This window comes from Sciurus carolinensis, chromosome 10, assembly GCF_902686445.1.
Source record: "Sciurus carolinensis chromosome 10, mSciCar1.2, whole genome shotgun sequence".
In the NCBI taxonomy this organism is placed as follows: Eukaryota; Metazoa; Chordata; class Mammalia; order Rodentia; family Sciuridae; genus Sciurus; species Sciurus carolinensis.
Genome location: NC_062222.1, coordinates 101,560,076 through 101,582,661, shown reverse-complemented (window position 1 = coordinate 101,582,661; position 22,586 = coordinate 101,560,076). Strand labels below are relative to the sequence as shown.

General features: G+C 39.0%; 1 protein-coding gene and 1 non-coding gene across 2 annotated transcripts in view; one reads left to right on the top strand and one right to left on the bottom strand.

Moving 5' to 3' along the window:
- Positions 1-22,586, bottom strand: part of Corin (corin, serine peptidase) — a 283,207-nt gene that overhangs the window by 251,697 nt on the left and 8,924 nt on the right.
- Positions 13,377-13,450, top strand: Trnav-cac (transfer RNA valine (anticodon CAC)). Its single transcript has one exon. It is a non-coding gene; the product is annotated as a tRNA-Val (tRNA).

The window sequence follows — 22,586 nt, the reverse complement described above, 5'->3', positions numbered from 1 at the left end:
TCTTAGTGAAGTTTTTATTTGCATTTCCCTGATTTCTAGAGATATTGAACAATTTTTCAAATATTTGTTGGCCATTTGTGTTTATTCTTTTAAGAAATTTCTGGGCGATCCAAGATGGTGGACTAGAGGGTGACTGCATCCCCAGTCGCTCCAGAACCCAGGAGTTAAGAAGGGGAGGCATTGAGAGACTCGGACTAAAATAGAGCCACGGGTGAGTCTGCCCACTGGGTAAAGTTCAGCCCGGGTGGCAGGCCCAGATAGAGGTGGCTTATCGGAGCAGGGCAGGGCAGCTAGAGTCTTCCGCAGGCAGCCCTGCGCACTCCGGCGGTGGGCCCCTCCCACACAGCCAGCTTCTCCAGCTTCTGGAGCAGGCCCTCTAGTGAGAGCCTTTCCGATCAGAACAAGCTCCAAGTCCCGGAGCCAGCGCGGCATACTCCGGCCCATAAGCGGCTTCAGGGACCAGGACAGGGCAGTCAGAGACTTCCCCAAGCAGCCCGGCCCCCTGCGGTGGGAGGTGCCTTTTAAGGCTAGCTTCTCAGAACAGACTGCCCAGTGAGAGCCTTTCTACATACAGCCAGCCACAAGTCCCTGAGCCAACAGAGAGCTTTGATCTGCAAGCAGCCTCTGGGATCAGGGCAGGGCAGCCAGAGACTTCTCCAGGCGGCTCTGCCCACTCTGGCCGCAAGCTCTTTCCACGGGGCGATCCAAGATGGCGGCCTAGAGGGTGACTGCATCTCCAGTCGCTCCAGAACCCAGGACTCAACAAGGGGAGGCTTTGAGAGACTTGGACAAAAATAGAGTCACGGGGTGAGTCTCCCCCATTGAACGAAACTTGGCCTGGGCGGCAGGCACAGATAGGGGTGGCTTATCAGAGCGGGGTAGGGCAGCTACAGTCTTCCCCAGGTAGCCTTCCACACTCCGGCAGTGGGCTCCTCCCACACGGCCAGCTGAACGGTGCAGGCCCCCAGAGAGAGCCTTTCCGCACAGAGCCAGCTCCAAGCCCTGGAACCAGTAGGGGGCTAGGGGCAGCTTTCTTCAGAAGCACTGCATTATCAAGTTCCTCCAAGACTTCAGGCTACTGAAGGCTGGGAGGTGATACACTGGAAATCTACAGGGACCTATAAGCCAATAGAGGAAATCTGCAATATCTCAGGGTCCCACTGACAGCTGAGCAACATGAGAAAACAAGGGAAGAAAATGTCCCAAACAAACCTAGATACTACATCAATAAAACCCAATGACAGCACAACAGAAGAAATGTCAGAAAGGGAGTTCAGAATGTACATAATTAAAACAATCAGGGAAGCAAATGAGGAGATGAAAGAGCAAATGCAGGCATTAAATGATCGCACCAATCAACAGTTAAAAGACCAAATACAGGAAGCAAGAGATCATTTCAATAAAGAGTTAGAGATACTGAAAAAAAAACAAACTGAAATCCTTGAAATGAAGGAAACAATAAACCAAGTTAAAAACTCCATAGAAAGCATAACCAATAGGATAGAACACCTGGAAGACAGAACCTCAGACATTGAAGATAAAATATTTAATCTTGAAAACATAATTGGCCAAGCAGAGAAGATGGTAAGAAATCATGAACAGAATCTACAAGAATTATGGGATATCATGAAAAGGCCAAATTTAAGAATTATTGGGATTGAGGAAGGCTTAGAGAAACAAACCAAAGGAATGAACAATCTATTCAATGAAATAATATCAGAAAATTTCCCAAATATGAAGAATGAAATGGAAAATCAAGTACAAGAGGCTTATAGAACTCCAAACATACAAAATTACCACAGACCCACACCAAGGCACATTATTATGAAAATACCTAACATACAAAATAAAGACAGAATTTTAAAGGCCGCGAGAGAAAAGAATCAAATTATATTCAGAGGGAAACCAATAAGAATATGAGCAGATTTTTCAATCCAGACCCTAAAAGCTAGAAGGGCCTGGAACAACATTTACCAAGCCCTGAAAGAAAATGGATGCCAACCAAGAATCTTATACCCAGCAAAACTTACCTTCAAATTTGACAATGAAATAAGATCCTTCCATGATAAACAAAAGCTAAAGGAATTTACAAAAAGAAAGCCAGCATTATAGAACATTCTCAGCAAAATATTCCATGAGGAAGAGATGAAAAAAAATGATGCAAATCAGCAACAGGAGGCGCTAGCCTAAAGGAATAGCCAAATAAAGGAGAAACCAAATCATGTCAAAAAACAAATATGAGTTAAATAACTGGGAATACAAATCATATCTCAATAATAACCCTGAATGTTAATGGCCTGAACTCATCAATCAAAAGACACAGACTGGCAGATTGGATTAAAAAGAAAGATCCAACAATATGTTGCCTGCAAGAGACTCACCTCATAGAAAGAGATAACCATAGACTAAAGGTGAAAGGATGGGGAAAAACATACCATGCACACAGACACAGCAAAAAAGCTGGAGTATCCATCCTCATTTCAGATAATGTGGACTTCAAGCCAAAACTAGTCAGAAGGGATAAAGAAGGACATTACATGCTGCTTAAGGGAAGCATAAATCAGCAAGACATAACAATCATAAATATCTATGCCCCGAATATTGGCTCATCCACGTACATCAAACAAATCCTTCTCAATTCCAGAAATCAAATAGACCACAACACAATAATACTAGGTGATTTTAACACACCTCTCTCACCACTGGATAGATCTTCCAAACAAAAATTGAATAAAGAAACCATAGATCTCAATAACACAATCAACAATTTAGACTTAACCGACATATATAGAATATACCATCCAACAAAGAACGAATACACTTTCTTCTCAGCAGCACATGGATCCTTCTCTAAAATAGACCATATTTTATGCCACAAAGCTACTGTTAGCAAATACAAGAAGATAGAGATACTTCCTTGTACTCTATCAGATCATAATGGATTGAAATTAGAAATAAATGACAGAATAAAAAACAGAAACTTCTCCAATACCTGTAGATTAAATAATACACTATTATATGATGAATGGATAACAGAAGACATCAGGAGGGAAATAAAAAAATTCTTAGAAGTAAATGAGAACAAAGACACATCATATCAAAATCTCTGGGACACTATAAAAGCAGTAATTAGAGGAAGATTTATTTCATGGGGCGCATTCAACAAAAGAAGTAGAAATCAACAAATAAACGACTTAACACTACAGCTCAAAGCACTAGAAAAAGAAGAGCAGACCAATACCAAAAGTAGTAGAAGACAGGAAATAGTTAAAATCAGAGCCAAATCAACGAAATCGAAACAAAAGAAACAATTGGAAAAATTAACAAAATAAATAGTTGGTTCGTTGAAAAAATAAACAAAATTGATAAACCCTTAGCCACACTAACTAAGAGAAAGAGGGAGAAAACTCAAATTACTAAAATTCGGAATGAACAAGGAAACATCACAACAGACACGAGTGAAATACAAAACATAATTAGAAGCTATTTTGAAAATCTATACTCCAACAAAACAGAAAACCTTGAAGACATCAACAAATTTCTAGAGACATATGAATTACCTAAACTGAACGAGGAGGACATACACAACTTAAATAAATCAATTTCAAGCAATGAAATAGAAGAGGTCATCAAAAGCCTACCAACAAAGAAAAGTCCAGGACCAGATGGGTTCTCAGTCAAGTTCTACAAAACCTTTAAAGAAGAGCTCATTCCAATACTCCTCAAAATATTCCATGAAATAGAAGAGGAGGGAACCCTCCCAAACTCGTTCTATGAAGCCAATATCACCCTGATACCTAAACCAGACAGAGACACATCGAGGAAAGAAAATTTCAGACCAATATCCTTAATGAACATCGACGCAAAAATTCTCAACAAAATTTTAGCAAATCGCATACAAATATATATTAAAAAGATAGTGCACCACAATCAAGTGGGTTTTATCCCAGGGATGCAAGGTTGGTTCAACATCGGGAAATCAATAAATGTCATTCACCATATCAACAGACTTAAAGTTAAGAATCACATGATTATTTCAATAGATGAAGAAAAAGCATTCGATAAAATACAGCATCCCTTCATGCTCAAAACACTAGAAAAAATTGGGGTAGTGGGAACATTCCTTAACATTATAAAGGCCATCTACGCTATGCCCATGGCCAATATCATTCTAAATGGTGAAAAACTGAAAGTGTTCTCTCTAAAAACTGGAACAAGGCAGGGATTCCCTCTTTCACCACTTCTATTCAACATCGTCCTTGAGACTCTAGCCAGAGCAATCAGACAAACCAAAGAAATTAAAGGGATACGAATTGGAAAAGAAGAACTCAAACTATCCCTATTCGCTGATGACATGATTATATATTTAGAGGAACCTGGAAATTCCACCAGAAAACTTTTAGAACTCATAAGTGAATTCAGTAAAATAGCAGGTTACAAGATCAATGCTCATAAATCCAATGCATTTTTATACATAAGTGATGAATCTTCAGAAAGAGAAATTAGGAAAACTACCCCATTCACAATAGCATCGAAAAAAATAAAATACTTGGGAATCAATCTCACAAAAGAGGTGAAAGACCTCTGCAATGAGAACTATAGAACACTAAAGAAAGAAATTAAAGAAAACCTTAGAAGATGGAAAGATCTCCCATGTTCCTGGATGGGCAGAATTAATATTGTCAAAATGGCCATACTACCTAAAGTGCTATACAGATTCAATGCAATTGCAATTAAAATCCCAATGATGTACCTTGCAGAAATAGAGCAAGCAATTATGAAATTCATCTGGAAGAATAAAAAACCTAGAATAGCTAAAGCAATCCTCAGTAGCAAGAGCGAAGCAGGGCGTATTGCAATACCAGATCTTCAACTCTACTACAAAGCAATAGTAACAAAAACGGCATGGTATGGATACCAAAATAGACAGGTAGATCAATGGTACAGAATAGAGGACATGGACACAAACCCAAATAAATACAATTTTCTCATACCAAACAAAGGGGCCAAAAATATGCAATGGAGAAAAGATAGCCTCTTCAACAAATGGTGCTGGGAAAACTGGAAAACCATATGCAACAGAATGAAATTAAACCCCTATCTCTCACCCTGTACAAAATTCAACTCAAAATGGATCAAGGACCTCGGAATCAGACCAGAGACTCTGCAGATTGTAGAAAAAAAAGTAGGTCCAAATCTTCAACTTGTTGGCTTAGGATCAGACTTCCTTAACAGGACTCCCATAGCACAAGAAATAGAAGCAAGAATCAACAACTGGGATAGATTCAAACTAAAAAGCTTTCTCTCAGCAAAGGAAACTATCAGCAATGTGAAGAGAGAGCCTACAGAGTGGGAGAATATCTTTGCCAACCATACTTCCGATAGAGCGCTAATTTCCAGAATCTATAAAGAACTCAAAAAACTCTACACCAACAATACAAATAACCCAATCAACAAATGGGCTAAGGAAATGAACAGACACTTCACAGAAGAAGATGTACAAGCAATCAACAGATAAATGAAAAAATGTTCAACATCTCTAGTAATAAGGGAAATGCAAATCAAAACTACCCTAAGATTTCATCTCACCCCAATTAGAATGGCGATTAGGCGATTATCAAGAACACAAGCAACAATAGGTGTTGGCAAGGATGTGGTGAAAAAGGAACACTCATACATTGCTGGTGGGGTTGCAAATTAGTGCATCCACTCTGGAAAGCAGTACGGAGATTCCTCAGAAAGCTTGGAATGGAAACACCATTTGACCCAGCTATCCCACTCCTTGGCCTATACCCAAAGGACTTAAAATCAGCATATTACAGAGATACAGCCACATCAATGTTCATTGCTACTCAATTCACCATAGCCAGATTGTGGAACCAACCTAGATGCCCTTCAGTTGATGAATGGATAAAGAAACTGTGGCATATATATACAATGGAATATTACTCAGCCATAAAGAATGACAAAATTATGGCATTTGCAGGCAAATGGATGAAATTGGAGAATATCATGCTAAGTGAGATAAGGCAATCTCAAAAAACTAAAGGACGAATGATCTCTCTGATAAGCGGATGAGGACATATAATGGGGGGTAGGCGGGGTTAGCATTAGGGTTAGGGTTAGGTTTAGGGTTAGGGATAAGGAGTGTGGTAAGAATGAAGGAAAGAAGGACTGTATCGAGGGAAAAGAGGGGTGGGAGGGGTGGGGAGAAGGGAAAAAATAATGAATCAAACATCATTGCCCTATGTAAACGTATGATTACACAAATGGTATGCCTTGACTCCATGTACAAATAGAGAAACAACATGTATCCCATTTGTATACAATAATAATAAAAAAAAAGGTGAAAAAAAAAAGAAATTTCTGTTTAGTTATTTTGCCATTTATTGATTGGGTTATTTGTTTTTGTTTTGATTTGCTTTTTGATGTTAAGTTTTTTGAGTTCTTTATCTATCCTGGATATTAATTCTCTTTGGAGGAGTAGCTGACCAACATTTTCTCTTATTCTGTAGACTCCCTCTTCATGCTCTTAATTGTTTCCTTTGCTAGGCAGAAGCTTTTTAGTTTGATGGCATCCCACTTATTGATTCTTTTATTTCTTGCATTTGGGGGATCTCGTTAAGGAAGTTAGTGCCAGCACCTATATAATGGAGTGTTGAGCCTGTGTTTTCTTCTAGCACTTGTAAAGTTTCTGTTCTAATTTCTAAGTCTTTGATTCATTTTGATTTGTTTTTTGCAGAGTGACAGGGGTCTAACTTTCATTTTTCATATACAGCTATCCAGTTTTCCTAGCAACACTTTTTAAAAAGGCTATCTTTTCTACAAGATATATTTTTGACAACTTTTTCAAATATCATAAGGCTACAGGTATATAGATTTGTCTCTGTGTCTTCTATTCTGTTCCACTGGTCTCTACGTCTATTTTGATGCCAGTATCATGCTGGTTTTATTACTATAGCTCGTAATTTCAGACCAGGTATTGTAATACCTCCGGCTTCACCTTTCTTGCTTAGTATTACTTTAGCTATTCTGGGTCTCTTATTCTTCCAAATGAATTTAAGAATTGTTTTTCCTGATTCTGTGAAGAACATCATTGGTATTTGATGGGAATTGCATTTAATTTGTATTTTGTTTTCGGTAGTATGACCATTTTGACAATATTGATTCTGCTTGACCAAGAACATGGGAGTCTTTCCATCTTCTAATGCCTTCTTTTATTTCTTTTGTAGTGTTCTATAATTTTCATTGTAGAGCTCTTTTACATCCTTAGTAGGATTAATTCCCAAGTGTTTAATTTTTTATTTTTTTTAGTTTATTGTGAATGGGATAATTTTCTAATTTCTTCCTTGACTGAATCACTGTTGGAACATAGGAAAGCTATTGATTAGTATTGATCTTGTATTATTCTAACTTTGCTAAACTCATTTATAAACTTTAGAAGTCTTCTGATGGAATTTTTGGGATATTCTAGATAAAGAATCATAATGCCAGCAAGCAGAGATAGTTTGTAGCCCCTAGGGCTTCACAGTATCTGATCTTTTCTGTAGGTCTGGTTCTCAGGAGCCTCCCATGAAATCCAGTTGTGGGGTGGTAGAGGCCAATCCTCCACCCACTGCTGCCCAGGAGCACAGCCTCACCGGGATTAATCCCTGAGTGTTCTTGCCCCGGCCCATTCAGACTCCAGGTCACTTCAGCTGGTCACATGAGCCACCCAACACAAAGGAGAAGTGAGTCAGGTTTCCCTTTGTCCTTCCAACTTGAATCCCACTGGGTCAGTCTACTCTGCCCGTTTCACTCATGTTCCCTCCGGGCCCAGCCTTACTCAATAAGCACCCACTGGGATATTGTGGATTTTTTTCTTTTTAATCTCCTGGTCCTGCAGTTGCCTTGGCAGTGCCCTAGCCCCAGGATGGCTCCTGCCTCAGCTCTCTGTGGGCAGCTGAGATACAGAGCACACTCACTTTTCAATCACCAGTACACACTGCAGTCTCTGAAGCAGCTAAGGTGAGGCAGCATTTTTTATCTCAGTTTTCTTGGTACCAAGCCTGTGTCCCCCACCCTCTGTCTATGGTGAATCCACACCAGTAGCACCTGTGGAGCCACTGGGTCGACTCTGATATATTCTTTCTTCATTGTTTATTGTACCCAAATTTCTCTGTCCCTAAGCCACTTCGTCCATTATTAAATTTTAGTGAAATCCGTCTTTCACCCACTTCACTGAGAAGCTGTACACCTGTGGCTTCGGTCCCACTCAACAACACAACTTGGAATGCAGCTTTCCTCTACTCTGCCATCTTACTTCTCCCATCAAGAATTACATTTATTTGCTGGACGTTATGGCACATGCTTGTAATCTCAACAACTTGGGAGGCTGAGGCAGGAGGATTGCAAGTTCAGGGCCAGCCTCCACAATTTAACAAAGCCTTAAGCAACTTAGCAAGACCCTGTCTCAAAATAAAAAATAAACAGGGCTGGGGATGTGACTTAGTGGTTAAGCACCCCTGGATTCAATCCTGGTACAAAAAAGAAAATTACATTTATTTTAAAAGGTATCATGCTGCTTTTTATAACATATACAATCTATCAAACCAGAACATTTTCTTGAATCAATTTAGTTTCACTGGGAGACCTTCTCATCCCTGTCTTTTCTATATTCTTAATTCTATTATGTTTACCTCTTAGCTTGCCAATTCAACTACATTCAGGACAACCATTCTCTGACTCTTTTGGGACCTGCTGTCCATTCATCTCTCTAATTTTCTCCCAGTCTATCAACTTTCTCCTGTTTTCATTTCCCTGCATATCTGCTTTAGAGTCTTGGGGCCATTATTTCAATGCTAATGCCCTGACCTTCCTTATCCCTTTGGTTTTTTCTCTCACATATCTTATAAAAGCCAACATCAGATGAATAGAGCAAACTACTCTCTCTGTATCTATAACTGCATAATTGGATGTGACTGTAAAAAAGTCACCCTGCAGAACTACTTGATTGCTGATTTAAAACTTTCTCCCTTCTCAAACTACCTCCTCCCACTCTTCTGCCCTCACTCTCAGAAAAGATAATTTCCACCATGCAGGAGAAATTTTAAAAACCATCAAACAGAGATCACCACAATCCTGCATCTTAACCTGCACATCTGCTCATTTATGCACTCTGTCCCAAAAGAGAAGCTGCCCATCATCCTATTGAAGATTAATCCTTCCACTGTTGCTACAAATTCTATCTCCTTTTCCCTTCTCAGGAGTCTTACAGTCTCCTTTTTGTCACATATCCAATCTGTCTCTTTCTTTCTCTCTCTCCCTCTCTCTCCATCCATCCTTCCTCGCTTCCTCTGTCACTGTCATCAGTTTTAACCAAGCTTAAAAACACAAATCTGTGGTTATCTTTAATCCATCCTCCAGCCCATATCCCAATTCAGCCACTGCTATAACTTTCTCCTTCTTTCCCATCCCAAATCCTCCAAGAGTTGTTGATATTTATTGGACAAATTTCCTCACTAACTGCTTCTTACTGTGACCAATATAATTTGGCACCTACTTCTGTTTTTCAAGCTTTTTCTCTGGTTGCCAGTGACCTCAGTGTTGCTGTATCCAAACGAGATTTTCAGACTTTACTGTAATGACATCTCAGTATCATTTAGGAGGCTGAATTCTCAGTTAGCCATTCCCTACTTGACTACTCTTTTTCTGCCCAGTATCTAGAACAGTCCCTGAACAGTCAGGAAGGGACTGACACCATTGAACAAATGAGTGAATGAAATCATCTAAACAAAAATTACTCCATACATTATTATGCAGATAGCTTATTTTTTTAATGACATATGCTTTACAAAATCTATTTCTGTATCATCCAAAGATCCTTGGAGTAGAAAATGCATTTGACAAAAAGTTTCCTTTCATGAACTTTGGAGACATTTAGAAAATTTTATGTTATAATAGGTAAATTATAGTGGATTTTATTATAGATTTTTTTTTGTACTGGGAATTAAACCCAGGGGGCAGTTTACCACAGAGCTATATCCCCACCCCACTCCAGTTTTTTTTGAGATAGGGTCTCACTAAGTTCATTAGCGCCCCACTAAGTTGCAGAGGCTGAGGCTGGCCTCAATTCTCTTGCCTCAGCCTTCTGAACCACTAAGGTTACAGGTATGTGCCACTGCACCCAGCTATATACAACAATTCTGAAATAACATCTATGTTAAGACTTTTTTTAAAAAATGACCTTGTAACTCTAGTAGATCCCTAGATCAGAGATTTCCAGACATTTTTGATTCACAGTACCTTCAGTCTCTTCATAAATTTTTTTTCATGGTGGCTAAAGGCCAAAAGAAATACCTAATAGTGCCATCCACTTATTGAGTAGCTTGGGCCAACAATTTTATAAGCATTTATGTCCTAAAAACTTAAAAAGTCATTTTAAAAAATAACACTCATACACTGAAAGAAAACATTTTCCCAGCACTCTTAAATACCACAATCGCATACTAATAGGATGTGTGCACCTGCTTAGTACTGCACAACTCCTCAAACCTTGGAATCAGATTAGACACCAACATCTCTCATACCTGTTCCACATGGATATTTTTATGGTACAACTTTTTACACAGCAACCACCAAAACCCCGGATTTGTGAAGCTAGGACAATATTAAAATGGATGTAGCAGAAACTAAGGCTGAAATTGTGAAATATCTCATGTCAGTATTTAATTAGATGATGAAGAAATGTCAAGTATCACTGCAATTTTCCCTCAAAATTTTAAAATATCTGGCAGTGTCCCATGAATCACTGCCATTGCTTGGGATACAGCAACCCCAGTCTGGAAATCATGATCCTTTGTTATTTATTTCTCCCACACCCATCTTTATAAGTCCAAATCCTTAAAGAAGCAGGGCATAGTTCAGCTGGTTCAGAAAGCCTTCTGTGAGTACCCAGGCAGGATCCGCTGCATCTGACCTTCTGGCACCTGGCAGACACTCATTGGTTCATAGCATGTAATCCCTTCTTTGAAATTACAAACAGAACCATAGATTTTGATTGGGCCAAAATTAATGACTGCCTAGAATAAAGACTACTTTTCTAACCTCTTGCAGCTATGTAAGAGTACAGGCATAAGTTCCAGATCCTGGGATGATCTTGGAAGCAACAAGCCTGACTTCCAGAAGGTGTTGTCAAGGATAGGGTATTGTCTTTCTCTGTGCTGCTACCTGGATTAGGGGAGGTTGTAATAGTGTTTCCTGAGGGCAGGACCCTCTTCTGATGCTTTGCATATTGAAATACAACCCTCACAACAGTTCCATGAGGTGGATGTTGTTACTATACTCAATTATAGGGAAGGACTTTTAGGCTCTTTGTGAGTAATGAAATAAAAGTTATTCAAGGTAATAAACAACAACAACCAAAAAACTCAGAATCTAAAACTATGCTGTGTTATTCCACTTCCTTTTCTAAAACCCAGGAAGTGACTAGAGAACCCATAACTTCATGATGGAATACATCATTCCTCAGCTCTGCCCCTATGAAGGCAGACTAAGCTCCCACCTACTTGGTCATGTGGATTTAACTCCACATGTCCCAAACCCTGGGAATGTCCACACTGCAAAGTCCTCAACATGAATTCTGAAATCACCCATTCCTCAATATTTCTGCCCCTTTGAGGGTAAAATATTAGATTTTTTTCCCCTGAGCTTCCATGATCCATACTTCCTCGCAGATCAGACTAAAAACTCATTATAGGGGAACAGTAACAGACATGGTTTGGAAATGAACTGTCTGTGGTAGTTTCCAATTTCTTTCTGGACTTACTACTTCATATTTATCTGGGTTTTTTCTTTTAAACTTTAATCTAATTCTCTAATAAAACCTAATTATCTAGAACATTTAATTATGGAAATTTTATCTTTTGGAGAAGTAGAAATATCATAAGAAAATAAGCAAATTATCAAGAATCCAATTTATTAAATACTGCAAGAGAATGGTTGAAATTTTTGGAAATGTGAAATGTTTGATAATTTCCGTAGCTTATTTTCTTTTCCTTTGGTACTGGTGATTGAACCCAGGGGCACTTAACCACTGAGTCATATCCCCAGCACTTTTTTATTTTGAAACAGGGTCTCGCTAAGTTGCTTAGGGCTTTGCTAAGTTGCTGAGGCTTGCTTTGAAATTGCCATCCTCCTGCCTGAGCCTCCCAAGCTATTAGGATTACAGGCATGTGCCACAGTACCTGGCTAGCTTAGAATATTTTTGCCCTGAGGATGTCATGCAAAAACTTGACACTGACTCTCAGTTTTCAAAGATGTAGATGTCATTCTGCTTAGTAAGGTAACAAAAAAAAAAAAAAAAAGCATAATTTTTTACAATAAAGATGAAAAGAGAAAGGAGGTTCAAATTCATATTTAGCAAATCAATAACCTAATTTTAAAAAAACCTATTCTCCAATCATCCTGAGATTTTTCTAAGTATACATCATGCTTGACCAACTACAGCTCTGGAAGCAATAACATTCGCCCAAATATGTTATCTACAAAGAGACACCATAACTTGCTATCTTTTAAGGTACAGCATCAAATATAGAGATTTGTCAATATTTTTATTTCAAATTGGATTTTTTAAAATTACCAACAAACATCAGGCACACTTGAAATAGCATATAAATTGTTTCTGATTAGTAGCACACATTCTACTTGCATAATGGAACACTATACTGTGGTTTTTATTAAATACCAAAATTATCATATTCTTAAACACAATGTAGACTTAGTTAACAGAGGATGGTTATTCAACATGGTCTGTGAATTTTACTAGCCAGAGGTTATCTTAACTCATATGCCCATCTGGTGGCTTTAGTTAAAATAGCTTTTTACATCTTAAACCAAAACATTCTTAAACCAAAATGAGAAAGTATAATCTATAAGGTAGAGTTATATACAAAATTATGGTAGAATTCAATGACCTTTGTCTTACCACCAAAAAAAAAAAAAAAAAATTGCTTACAATGGTAAAAACAAAAAGAAAAAAAAGAAATCCCAAATCAAATGTGTGCATTGCTTGGAGATGAAAACCACCTAAGTTGTTTAGGTAGTAAGAAGATTAACTTAAAGACATCTATACTCTGCTGGATCCACAGAACAGGGAGCAGCCTGCAAGAACAGTAGGATCAGTCCCACTGCAGTGGCCTGAATGGGACACAGAAGCTTTCCTGAAGCTCTGCTGGGATGTTGCACTGTCACATATTAATATACTCACAGGCCTGGAAAAATGCAAACACGGGGGCTCCACGTGCTGCTGAATACTCAGTGGAACATTCTTCTCCACAGCTATCATTCCAAAATGTGCTTTGAATTGTTTCAGTATTGGAGATGGAGTTTCTCAGGGCTGGGGATATAGCTCAGTTGGTAGAGTGTTTGCCTCACAAGCACAAGGCCCTGGGTTCAATCCCCAGTACTGCAAAAAAAAGAGATGGAGTTTCTCCAAGCCATCTCCACTCTGTCCACCAACTGCCAATGAGTCAATAGTTAACCTCTACATTTAAAATGAGAGAATGCTAGTGCTATATCCTTTCTTTTCTGTTCTAAATCAACCATGAAAGTGTCCTTTACATGAATTAAAATAAGATGTATTAGTAAGAGATCAATAACTTAGATACTTCTCAAACCAGCTATCTGTCAATTCTACACAATATTAGCTTCTACTCTACCAAGAAACAAAATGCTTCCAAAATCATCTCTCAGTGAATTATGCCAAACCAAAATGTCTTTTGTTGTGATATTTGTTATTAAAGTCCCAAAAGGCAAAAAGAACAAGCATCTGATTTTCAGTAAGTCTTTTCATCCCAATTTCTGGTATTTAATTGAAGCATATGAAGTTCAAATAACTCATGCCTTCTCTCAAAATGAAATTACTCAATTCACACCAAAACACATGGGTTCTGCAAGTCAGCCCTACCCACAGTTTCTCCTTTGAAAATTAACACAAGTTTCAGATTCATACATCTCAGAATGGACACTCAGTGTGGAGACCAAATACTGACATAGTATTTATCCTATCCAGGAGACTAGGTAATATAGCTAGCCAATAAATAGTCAGATATGCATATCATGCTCATGTTTTTGTTTTGAGGGTGGGATTGTTCAGCTAAAGTCTGAAATATGAAAGAACAGATTGGAATGATTCAAAGACAGCTTGTACCATGCTGTTTCCACCACTGGAAATCCAGGTGACCTTATAATCCTCCTAACCATATTCCCCATATCTACAAGTAAAGGATGGAAAGAGAACATGTCTTGCTTCAATCACAAACAGTCCTACAAATTCAGAAAGTTCTGAGTTCTGATCTTTCTCTAACACATGGCTTGGAGTTTACACTACTCAGTACCCCAGAGGAAAGTTATAATCTTTATTCAAGCAAGGAGATGTGTTCAGAAGTAACAGAAACTTTTAGCCTTGGAATAAATCTGTTTTCTTCAAAGCAAGGTGGGAGGGTGATGTTTCTGTAATAGTTACAGATGATGATCTTGGAAGGAAACAACAGGCTCCTCCTCATCTTGACACAGCAGATAAACAGAATCCTGTGTCCTGTTTGTGAGATGGCTTTGCCCTCTATCTAAAACATGTCAATGTTATCATTTTGTGGAAGACACAAACCTTAAAGTAATAAAAGTTTCCATTGTAAAACCAGTAGAATATCAGAACTCTTTCTTCAGACATTGGAAAGTCTTAAAGACCATTTTTTCAGAATGCGCATTTGAACCAAAGGAGGTTTATAGGAGAAAAGTAAAAGGGGGGTTAAGTGATCCATCCCTCAGGAATTTATATATTTAACCTTTATTCATAAAAAATGTTTTAAATTTCACATCTTGATTACAAGTTACTTCATTTCTAAGGAAGCTATGACAAAATCCAAAGGAACCTAATCTATCACAAAATGAAGCCAAACCTATTTTTCACATAGCAGTAAGAAGGCTGTTGAATTTGTGCAGATCTTAGAGACTTAATTGACTCACAGATCTGTAACAATGGAAATGTTGTGACTTGTAAAAATTGAAACAGATTGGCAAAGTGAGCAGAGATCTAAAATATTGACTTTTTGCAGCTGAAAATAATCAGGGAAAGCACACAAGATAAAATGAATTTTATGCTCTATGACAATCCATTTCAGGCATCTCAATGCAGAGTAAAACATAAACAGATGTTGAAAACAGTTAACCTACTGAACCCACCTGCTGAAAGGAATCCTGCCGTGAAAAACTACAACTAAGGATTTTATGTGTTAGATGAAGCAGCAATTTCTTCCTGTATACCTAGAGCAAAAGGATGAATTCCAAACTTAACATTCATTATATCTCTGCTATATTTCATGAATATTCTAGCTGGAAAAGAGAGAAAAATCTGTGTTGAGATTTCTACTACAAAACATGTCTATGTTGCATGTTAAAATCTCACTGATTTGGTTTATTCTATAAAAGTTTATGTCTCACCTATTTTATGCACAGCTGTGTCAGAGGGATGTAAGGATGAGAAGTACACAGTCCCGCCCTCAGGCAGTTGACAGCCTACTTCCCTGGAGATATACAATGTCATGGGTACCTTCAATACCCTGGAAGGAGGACAGTAGTGCAGACATGCCAAAAACACTACAACAAATCAACCTCAGGCACAGAGTGCACTTTTGTACCAAGATAAAACAACAGTATTACAAATGAGTGCCAAAGCAAGTGTGTGGGAGCTGAAGGAAGGAGCTCAAAAGGAAGCAATACGATGACATTTTGATCAGGACCATTTTTCACAAATGGACCCCTTCACACATTTCATGACATTTGCTTATCTAGCCAAATGTAGCCAGGTCCTACATTATTTCCTACATGCTCTAGGGTTCTACCTCCCTTAGCTGGGGGCTACTTGGGCCATTCCAACTAGCATCTACTGAGCACTTTTTGCATGGTCACTTCTACAGTCTGGGTACAAGACACAATCCAAAGAAAGCAGACCATTCCCGCTTTCTAGATGCCTTAACTAACTTTAGGTCTTTAAGTAAGAACTGGGAGTTACGCCTCTTCACCACAGAAAGATGGGATATTTTTTTAACAGTATGCCTTGAGTCTTTTAAGTGTGATTATCATGCTACCTGGCACATGAAAGAACACAGAATTTTAATATGAACATCAATTAAAAAGGAATGGCATAATTTATTAAATCCTTCCAATCTAACATCTACTATCTTGAACCAGGAATCTTGAAAAAGAGTAAGGAGAGTCATGGAGGATGCAGGGGCGGGTGGTGGTGGTGCATATTGAGTAATTATTTCTTGGCACAGTGTGAGGTTCTCAGACTTGGTGGACTCATACCAAGTGTGATTCCATAGAACTTCACACTCAGACAGTCTCTAAAGACTTCCTCATCCTCCCATCCCTCACCCCATAGTTCTCTGAGAAAACTGGCCCTGCGTTTCAGCAGAGGCAGGATCTGGTAGGATCAAACCCTTTTAGGTTCTGGAGGAGAATAGTCCAAGATATGCTGCCTGGAAACTACAAAACAGCCCAGATCCTTTAGCTCTTGAGGAATATATGTGTGAGCTTCTAGTTTTGACTTTTTGGAAGTCTTAGAATAGGTATTCAAGAAAAACTTCCCCAGATTTCATTATCTTATTTTAAACCACATCAGGGCCATGGAAAGAAACCAACAATGGAGATACAAATGGCTTGGATGCGCGCAGTGCACATTCACAAATTCCAGCCCTCCTACATCTTCCAGTCCTAAATTCACTCTGGATTTGGTAATTAAATAATATCTGACCCTGACCTCTGATTTTCAGAGACCCAACTCAGGAATTCAGCCATAGAAAGATGGCAAATTTTCTTTCAAAATAAAGAAAAACGGAAGGCTCTACCACAGTGTACTCCATCTTCTTGGAGTGAAATAGAAAAACAACGCAATAAATTTTTTTCAAATGCAAAAGCCAAAAAGGCAACTCCAAAAGCCTGTGTATTGAACATTCTGTTTCAACAGAATCAGTTTATCTCAGGAAGTCAAAGGAGATTTGGAAGGGTTTGGAAAACATTCTTCAGTCTTTCAGAAAAACAGTTGACTAAGCTAGAGGAAGAGATAATTTTCTTAGGAGAAAAACTAAGTTGAGATAGGCTGAAGGAGGAAGGAGAAAATACAATTTGGAATGTCTGTATAAACAGATATAGAGGGCAAAAACTTGTACCCAGGTCTAAAACTTGCAAAGAAATCTATGGGAAAGGGAGAGATGTTTTTAGTGGTTAATAGATAATAAAGTATGTTGAAACCCAAAGAAATTCAACAGGGAAAAAGGGACAAGATCTAAGAGAAAAAATGAATTGACTGTCCCCAAGGGACCAAGGATCTGAGAAATAACTGAAAAGTAGCTTCTTAAAGCTACAGACAGAAAGTTCGTGTCAAGAAAAACTGGGAAAACATGCCTTAAAGACTGGGCAACTAAGGCACATGATGACTGAAGACCTGGATATAGTAGACAGGGTAAGACTTGGAAAATTAGCATAAAATTCTCCAAGAATTTCTGAGCATTACTTTTGAGCCTGACATGGTTCTTATAGGTGAGTACATAATTATTGAGTATGTACTTCCTTAATATGAAAGAAAATTTTGAAATTAGGAATAAGGGAAGACACAGCAGAAACAAAACATTAAAAGGAATCTAGCCAGCTGGTAACAGATCCAAGCCTCAGGTAGATGCAGATTTGATAGGATAATACCTTAGTAGGGGAAGGGGAATTAACCAATTCAGGAGAATAATGGGAGACAAGATGTATTTGAACATGAATGCTTTTGGCAGCCACAGAATCCGCTGATTTATATTTCTCACTATGAAAATCTGAAATAAAAAGAAAAATAGGGCTGGCACTGTAGCTCAGTTGGTAGAGTGCTTGCCTAGCACATGTGAGGTACTGGGCTCGATCCTCAGCACCACATGAAAATAAGTGAATAAAATAAAGGCCTTATGTCCATCTACAACTAAAAATATTTTTAAAAAGGAAAGAAAAAGAAGTGATGACCTGAAACCAAAGAGAAACACAGCAAACTCAGCAAAGAGTGCTTGACCCCCATGAAATATAGATGGAAATGACTAAATTAAGAAGCAGGTTGGGCACTTTCAAACTCAGTTAGGCCTTCCTAGAGGAGGATAAGGGGGAATGTTTCAGCACAAAGAGTTAGAGGGGGAAATATATTTGTATAGGGTATGCACTCACATACGTACACATACCTACATGTATCAACATCTATATTATTTCTGTATCTATCTTTATACATTGACAATGATACATTTACTCCATATCTCCAATCCAATCCTACTTCACAAGATTCTAGATCTAGTTTTCTGCCTTTCTATATTTTTAACTTCTTTCTCCAATAAATCTACTTATTGGTAATATGTTTCCTCATTTGATCGGTCTCCTAGTCTGTAACTAACGTTTTGTCCCAGCCCCACCTTGGCCACATGCTTACTCTGTCCAAGTCCCCACATCCTGCTTGCCTTCCCCATAAGTAGAGCGGTCCCTCACCCTACTCAGACGCTGTCACCCCACTTCAGACCCAACAACCCACCCCAGCCCTCACTCATCATCCTTACTCCACTGGGGCACCAACATGCTCCTCTGGTCACTCCTCCATGGGATGCCGTCTCCCCTCTATCCCTCTCTGCACCTTGGAGCTCACCTCACTCCAAACAAATCCAGGATGGAGTTATTCATCACGGAGCAAAGAATAGGAAAACCCCCAAAAGTTTTGAAATCTATGGAAGGCAATTACTGCTGTTCCTATATTTTTACTCTTTTCTCCCCTAAAACCTACATAAAAGAGGAGTAAAACTAGCCAGGCATGGTGTCACATGCCTGCCATCTCAGCAGCTCAGGAGGATGGGGCAGGAAAGCCAGCTTTAGCAACTTAGAGAATCACTAAGCAACTTCGTGAGACCTTGTCTCTAAACAAAATATAAAAATGGCTGGGGATGTGACTCAGTGGCTAAGCAGCCCGGGGTTCAATCTCTGATACAAAAAAAAAAAAAAAAAAAAAAACCAGAAGAAGAGAAGGACTAAAACTATAGAATCTGGATCCTCTAGCTTTCCCAGCTACTTTTTAGTTAGCAGGTCATATATATAGGTGTGTGTCGTGTAGATTTAGTTGATGCTACAGAAGCCAGGACATGGAGGCTGCTCTGCATCCATTACTTCCTATCAGAGTTGACACGCTCAGAAAATGGTGAAAAGGGAGGACAGTACTTGCCTCTTGTATAGAGGGGATACATTTCAAGATCCCCCAAGATCGTTTTCCTATCTAGCCTATTATATATTTGTTTGTTTCCTCTTCACCAATTCATGGATAGAAGTTTTGTTCATCCTGTTTTTTAACAACCTCAGAATATGATTATTTTTCTTTCCTTATAAAATAAAAAATATTTATTGTTTAGCTTAAAGAAAACACTTTACAGCTTTTTTTGTTTGTTTGTTTGTTTGTTTGTTTTTTAGTATATCTGAATTGCCAGCATCACTACTCTTGCTCTTTGGGTCATTATCAAGTAAAATAAGGGTTACCTGAACACTGAACACAGGCACCATGATACCAGCACGGTGAATGTGATGACCAAGGCAGAGCTCATACCTGTGGATATGCTGCCCAAAGGGACAGGACAAAGCAGGACCTCACAAGATCCCTTCACACCGCTCAGAATGGCACGAAATTTAAGACTTACGAATTGTTTTCCTTGGAACTTTCAATTTAATATTTTTGGACCAAAGATAAATGAAATGGGAAAGTGAAGTAATGAATAAGGTGAGATTGCTAGGGGCCAATTTCTGCACCTTATACTACCGGCGGGGAAACACAATTTGGACAATTTTTTTTGATGTTTTTTTCCTTTGTCTTTGAGAAATACAAGTGAGAAGACAAGAAACTTTGTAAAGGAAAGCTCTCCTTTAAAAATTTAAAAATAGCAAATTAAGATTTCTTTAACTAAAATATTCTGTAGATTTCCTGTTTATTTCCATTGGGGTTAAATAACTTTTCTGGAAAGGGCTATTTCTTACCTGTTGGGAAGCTCTTGGAACTCTCTCACCTTAGGAGGATTTGTCTCTTTCCATTTCAAACAGGTTGGGAGAAGCAGTTTTACTGTTACTTAGAAGGCAGAGTAGTAATCACCATCTCCAGGGTAAGGGCTACATTCACCAAGTCTACAATTTGGCCACAATTGCCATGGGGAGAAGGAGCGGGTCACTAAAGTTTGCCCTCCCCCTTTTAGAGAATGAAACTGGACACAGCTGGGTAGTCCTTTTTTATTCCTGACTTAAGAATTTCCCCACCCCCGCCCCTAGAATTGGTTACCCCAAGTGAGCAGCTGTGTGAAAGCTTCGAAGGGCCTCCCCAGTGCTATTTTTAACCTGGTATTTTCTGCTGACAGACTTTCCACTGGGGTAGCCCCTGGTCCAGGGAATTCACTCCAGCTGGGCAATCTGAGGACTCAACTGGTCTGAGGCAAAGGAGGTATTTTTAGTTGAGACTTGCCCGACTCAGGATTGTCACCTACTTTAGAATTCAGGGTGGGAGACACAAAGCAAGAGAAGCAGGAGTGGCTTGCCCTGAAGTTCCTTAGCAACCCCTTCAGAGTTTACTGTTGGAGGACTCCTGTGTCTTGGTCAGGCAAGAGGCTGGCCTCTCAGTCTTCCCCAGCAATTGCGCAGCTCCCTCCTCAGAGAGACCAGGCCCAGGAAATTCCTCCAGTCCTCCCGAACGACAGGAATTGTGAGAGAAGCTCCCTTCCTACTTGCCTGCTTCATCAGCATCACCTGGGATATGTTAGAAATGTGCATTATTGAATCCCACTCCAGACTTATTAAAACAGAAACTCAGACAGAGGGTCTCAGCCACCCCTGTGAGATCAGACCCTTCCAGTGGTTCCCAAGCACGCTAGAGTTTAAGAATCACTGACCGAATCATAGAGTCACTATCATTCATAGAAACTTTAACCCTACCAAACTCACACGGCAGTAATTATTTTAAAAAATTTAGATTATCCCCCAAAATTGAGCAGATAGTAAAGAGCCAGTAACTTCTTCTCATGTACAATGTACCATAATGGGGAGGGGGGAGTCTTTCCTGTTCATTCTGGAGTTAGTGATAAGATATTGACTGAGTTTTTACAACCAAAGGCTGCAATTGAGCCCTGGGAAGAAATAGACCTCAGCACTAAAGAAGGATGGCATTAACACCCAGGAATCCCAAGAGTGACTGTCATTGTATGCTCTAACCCAAGCTGAGATGAAGAAGCTGTACTTGTCTACGGTGATGTAGCCAGGGAACCAGTGCCTTCTGAAAATGGCCTGGAAATGATGTTTGTATTAGTATACTAGTAATTATCAGTTTCCTATTGCAACTATAACAAATCACAACAGATTTAGTGAATTAGAACAACACACCTTTATTCTCTTTGTTCTAGAGATCAGAAGCCTGAAATCAAGATCCTGGGGCTAAAGCTAAGGCGTCACTGGGGTTGCTGGCACAGGAGGCCTTGATTTTCAGCTTGGGATGGCAGCTTATATTCTTTGACTTGTGGTCCCTTCCTGCATCCTCAAAGTCCAATCTTTCAATCTACATCCATCATCACATCGCTGGCTCTTACAACTCTGACCCTCCTTCCTCCCTTCTTACAAGGACACTGTGATTATATCTGGCCCTCCCACATAACCCAGGATAATCTTCCCATCTCAAAATTCTCAATTACATCTGCAAAGTTCCTTTTGCCACGTAAGTCAGCATCCGCAGGTCCTGGGGATAAGAACTGGGTTATCATAGGAAAGCTAAATTGACTCTGTAGTAGCCAACACAGTATACACTAGTCACATGGGGTTACTGAACACTTGAAATATAGTTCATTTGAATTTAGATGTCCTGAAGAATACTGAAATTTAAAAATTTATTGTGAAAAAGAAGGTAAGATATTTAATAATGTTTATTTTGATTGCATTTTAAAATAATAAAATCTGGATATATTCAATTATATAAAATATACTTTAAAATTAAATTCATCTGTTTATTTTTGCTTTCTCCAATGCAACTACTAGACAATTTTAAATTACATCTGTGTTTGATGTTATATTTCTATTGGATAGCACTGCCACAGACCATAAATGAAGCAAGGTGACACTAACTTTCAGTTGTTTTATTGTACTGGAACTCTTTTGGGAGTCTAGACTTTGAAAACAACATTTCTTCTTTTAATCTTCTCTGAGGAGAGCAACTAACTCCCCAGAATCCAGATTTCAAAGCAAGAGGGATACTGTGTTAGGTACCTGCACAACTAAATTCTCCACCAGTTAACAGTAACAGCTACAAAAATATATTTGTGTAGCAACTTATGTTCTCTCAAAGCACTTTCATAAAGCATTCTTTCACTAAGTCCTCAGCTGAACTCTGTGACAGGTATTGTTCCCACTTTTCAGGGAAGGAAACTGAGCCTAAGGTACCCTAGGCAGTAGGCGATAAGCTGAAGCTTGGGCGGAGGGCGCTGTGACCAGGGCTATGGCTGGCTCAGGTGGAATGATCTAATCAGGCT